The 5,000-nt window shown below is 54.6% G+C and overlaps 2 non-coding genes across 2 annotated transcripts; both read left to right on the plus strand.

Moving 5' to 3' along the window:
- Positions 1-1,540: 1,540 nt before the first annotated feature.
- On the plus strand, positions 1,541-1,659 carry LOC141266349 (5S ribosomal RNA). The gene has a single exon (XR_012320389.1). It is a non-coding gene; the product is annotated as a 5S ribosomal RNA (ribosomal RNA).
- A 1,706-nt stretch (positions 1,660-3,365) lies between these two features.
- On the plus strand, positions 3,366-3,484 carry LOC141266436 (5S ribosomal RNA). The gene has a single exon (XR_012320473.1). It is a non-coding gene; the product is annotated as a 5S ribosomal RNA (ribosomal RNA).
- Positions 3,485-5,000: the final 1,516 nt, after the last annotated feature.

Raw genomic sequence — 5,000 nt, forward strand, 5'->3', positions numbered from 1 at the left:
CCAGCATTGTTGCTTATTTACTTTTAATACTAGGCTTCTTTTCACCAGGACCAGCGACTCCCGCATGACTGGAGGCAACCACCGCTGACCTGGAGGCAACCACCGGTAACCTGGAGGCCAGTTTACAGCACAACCCAAGCAAAACACCTTTGCAGGCCACACGACCCCCCCGAAGAGCAGCTCAAATTCACTCGCAACCATCTCACCCTCTTCCTTCATTCACTCCTGGGCGTTTCGCTCCACCCCAAGTTGCGGGTCCAGCTTGCTCTTTCTGTCACATCCCCGCGATGAACGGTTTAGCCTGCAGGAGACCCTGCGCCGAGCCATTTTTAAACACATCTGATGCGGCAGGTGTTTCATTGCTCAACAAACAACACCTATAGGGACGGCACAGCCTATGCATCGGTCCTTCGGAGACCGCCCCAGAACGGCCAAAGTTCTCGTCCCCACGCGAGCCTGAGGAAGGCTGGCCGGGCGATGGGCCAAGCAGCGTCTACTGGCCATACCACCTTGCATACGTCCGATCTCGGAAGCAAAGCAGAGATGGGTTCGGAAATACTTGGTTGGGACACCTCCTGAGAACACCAGGTATTGTAGACAATTTTGATAACGTTTTGCCATCTTGCCCAGCTCGGCTAGCATTGAGTGGCGCCTTGCTGGACACCGACCTTACGTAAAGTAGAGGCTGGAAGTCCCAAGCATCCCAAGCCCCCCAAGACCTCTAAGATAAGGACGCAACCCCGCCGCCTCTACCAGGCCTCACACCGAGCTCCTTGCCACGGCTAGGAGTGCTTATTGACCCCGCAGCCGGCCGTATGCAAATGATGGCGTTAAAAGCATCTCGCGCTGTGAAGGGGCCAGGCTTTCAGCAGCTGCCCAGGGGATGGTTTTAGAGGGCGACCGCCTAACGAGGGCCAGCAGAAGTAACGTCTTCTTCTTCAAAGAAGCTTGTGTAACTAACCCAATCAGACAGCTGCCCAGGAGCTAACCTCAGTGCTAGGAAGGAGCGGGAGGGAATTGAGGGGGTGGTTCCTGCTAAGGCCCTGAAATAATAATAAGACAGGCAGGAGAGTCTGACGCATGGTGGCGGAAAAGCTGCAGGTGCAAATAGGGAATGTGGTCTCGTGCGAGCAACTAGTGCATGCTCGCTGTGTGTGAGAGTGCGCTTCCTAGGTACGGCGCGCTGCAGACAGTCAAAAGGGTTGCTCCCTTTCATTAAAAGTTAATCCCCGGCTGCAGGCTATTAGAAAGCAACTAACCGCGCTCTACTCACCCTACCCAGGTCTACCGGTGAGTCTCGCCGCTACTCCCGGCCTGTGGCATTGGCCGCGACGCTGACGTTCCGTCGACAGCGCGGAAGCCGATCAGTGAGCTCAGCGGCTCTGAGCGGGGCGTTCTGTCTACAAGACCTTTTTAAGGAGCCAGCAAAAAAGTGAAGAGAAAGGAAAGCACAAAAGCACCTTGTCTTACTAAGCACTGGAAAGGGCAGCCGGCAACCGGACGTCAAAGTGGAAAAGCAGCAAGTGAGAGGCCTGTCTCTGCCTACGGCCACACCACCCTGAACACGCCCGATCTCGTCTGATCTTGGAAGCTAAGCAGGGTTGGGCCTGCTTAGTACTTGGATGGGAGACTGCCTGGGAATACCAGGTGCTGTAGGCTTTTGCCTTTTCTTACTTCCACCAGCAGGGGTCACTCTCCTCTATGCCTTTTTTCCATTCCTTTTTTCACAAGCGCACACATGCTCCTTTCTTCTTTTCATTTGCTTTCTCTCTTGCGCTATTTAATCCTTTCAAAATACCAGCATCCTTCTCATCACCGTGGGCCTCCAGCATTGTTGCTTATTTACTTTTAATACTAGGCTTCTTTTCACCAGGACCAGCGACTCCCGCTTGACTGGAGGCAACCACCGCTGACCTGGAGGCAACCACCGGTAACCTGGAGGCCAGTTTACAGCACAACCCAAGCAAAACACCTTTGCAGGCCACACGACCCCCCCGAAGAGCAGCTCAAATTCACTCGCAACCATCTCACCCTCTTCCTTCATTCACTCCTGGGCGTTTCGCTCCACCCCAAGTTGCGGCTCCAGCTTGCTCTTTCTGTCACATCCCCGCGATGAACGGTTTAGCCTGCAGGAGACCCTGCGCCGAGCCATTTTTAAACACATCTGATGCGGCAGGTGTTTCATTGCTCAACAAACAACACCTATAGGGACGGCACAGCCTATGCATCGGTCCTTCGGAGACCGCCCCAGAACGGCCAGAGTTCTCGTCCCCACGCGAGCCTGAGGAAGGCTGGCCGGGCGATGGGCCAAGCAGCGTCTACTGGCCATACCACCTTGGATACGTCCGATCTCGGAAGCAAAGCAGAGATGGGTTCGGAAATACTTGGTTGGGACACCTCCTGAGAACACCAGGTATTGTAGACAATTTTGATGACGTTTTGCCATCTTGCCCAGCTCGGCTAGCATTGAGTGGCGCCTTGCTGGACACCGACCTTACGTAAAGTAGAGGCTGCAAGTCCCAAGCCTCCCAAGCCCCCCAAGACCTCTAAGATAAGGACGCAACCCCGCCGCCTCTACCAGGCCTCACACCGAGCTCCTTGCCACGGCTAGGAGTGCTTATTGACCCCGCAGCCGGCCGTATGCAAATGATGGCGTTAAAAGCATCTCGCGCTGTGAAGGGGCCAGGCTTTCAGCAGCTGCCCAGGGGATGGTTTTAGAGGGCGACCGCCTAACGAGGGCCAGCAGAAGTAACGTCTTCTTCTTCAAAGAAGCTTGTGTAACTAACCCAATCAGACAGCTGCCCAGGAGCTAACCTCAGTGCTAGGAAGGAGCGGGAGGGAATTGAGGGGGTGGTTCCTGCTAAGGCCCTGAAATAATAATAAGACAGGCAGGAGAGTCTGACGCATGGTGGCGGAAAAGCTGCAGGTGCAAATAGGGAATGTGGTCTCGTGCGAGCAACTTGTGCATGCTCGCTGTGTGTGAGTGTGCGCTTCCTAGGTACGGCGCGCTGCAGACAGTCAAAATGGTTGCTCCCTTTCATTAAAAGTTAATCCCCGGCTGCAGGCTATTAGAAAGCAACTAACCGCGCTCTACTCACCCTACCCAGGTCTACCGGTGAGTCTCGCCGCTGCTCCCGGCCTGTGGCATTGGCTGCGACGCTGACGTTCCGTCGACAGCGCGGCAGCCGATCAGTGAGCTCAGCGGCTCTGAGCGGGGCGTTCTGTCTACAAGACCTTTTGAAGGAGCCAGCAAAAAAGTGAAGAGAAAGGAAAGCACAAAAGCACCTTATCTTACTAAGCACTGGAAAGGGCAGCCGGCAACCGGATGTCAAAGTGGAAAAGCAGCAAGTGAGAGGCCTGTCTCTGCCTACGGCCACACCACACTGAACACACCCGATCTCGTCTGATCTTGGAAGCTAAGCAGGGTCAGGCCTGGTTAGTACTTGGATGGGAGACCGCCTGGGAATACCAGGTGCTGTAGGCTTTTGCTTTTTCTTACTTCCACCAGCAGGGGTCAGTCTCCTCTATGCCTTTTTTCCATTCCTTTTTTCACAAGCGCACACATGCTCCTTTCTTCTTTTCATTTGCTTTCTCTCTTGCGCTATTTAATCCTTGCAAAATACCAGCATCCTTCTCATCACCGTGGGCCTCCAGCATTGTTGCTTATTTACTTTTAATACTAGGCTTCTTTTCACCAGGACCAGCGACTCCCGCATGACTGGAGGCAACCACCGCTGACCTGGAGGCAACCACCGGTAACCTGGAGGCCAGTTTACAGCACAACCCAAGCAAAACACCTTTGCAGGCCACACGACCCCCCCGAAGAGCAGCTCAAATTCACTCGCAACCATCTCACCCTCTTCCTTCATTCACTCCTGGGCGTTTCGCTCCACCCCAAGTTGTGGGTCCAGCTCGCTCTTTCTGTCACATCCCCGCGATGAACAGTTTAGCCTGCAGGAGACCCTGCGCCGAGCCATTTTTAAACACATCTGATGCGGCAGGTGTTTCATTGCTCAACAAACAACACCTATAGGGACGGCACAGCCTATGCATTGGTCCTTCGGAGACCGCCCCAGAACGGCCAGAGTTCTCGTCCCCACGCGAGCCTGAGGAAGGCTGGACGGGCGATGGGCCAAGCAGCGTCTACTGGCCATACCACCTTGGATACGTCCGATCTCGGAAGCAAAGCAGAGATGGGTTCGAAAATACTTGGTTGGGACACCTTCTGAGAACACCAGGTATTGTAGACAATTTTGATGACATTTTGCCATCTTGACCAGCTCGGCTAGCATTGAGTGGCGCCTTGCTGGACACCAACCTTACGTAAAGTAGAGGCTGGAAGTCCCAAGCATCCCAAGCCCCCCAAGACCTCTAAGATAAGGACGCAACCCCGCCGCCTCTACCAGGCCTCACACCGAGCTCCTTGCCACGGCTAGGAGTGCTTATTGACCCCGCAGCCGGCCGTATGCAAATGATGGCGTTAAAAGCATCTCGCGCTGTGAAGGGGCCAGGCTTTCAGAAGCTTCCCAGGGGATGGTTTTAGAGGGCGACCGCCTAACGAGGGCCAGCAGAAGTAACGTCTTCTTCTTCAAAGAAGCTTGTGTAACTAACCCAATCAGACAGCTGCCCAGGAGCTAACCTCAGTGCTAGGAAGGAGCGGGAGGGAATTGAGGGGGTGGTTCCTGCTAAGGCCCTGAAATAATAATAAGACAGGCAGGAGAGTCTGACGCATGGTGGCGGAAAAGCTGCAGGTGCAAATAGGGAATGTGGTCTCGTGCGAGCAACTTGTGCATGCTCGCTGAGTGTGAGTGTGCGCATCCTAGGTACGGCGCGCTGCAGACAGTCAAAAGGGTTGCTCCCTTTCATTAAAAGTTAATCCCCGGCTGCAGGCTATTAGAAAGCAACTAACCGCGCTCTACTCACCCTACCCAGGTCTACCGGTGAGTCTCGCCGCTGCTCCCGGCCTGTGGCATTGGCCGCGACGCTGACGTTCCGTCGAC

This window comes from Phyllobates terribilis, unplaced genomic scaffold, assembly GCF_046119375.1.
Source record: "Phyllobates terribilis strain yellow unplaced genomic scaffold, ASM4611937v1 Scaffold_4__5_contigs__length_816908805, whole genome shotgun sequence".
Taxonomy (NCBI): domain Eukaryota; kingdom Metazoa; phylum Chordata; class Amphibia; order Anura; family Dendrobatidae; genus Phyllobates; species Phyllobates terribilis.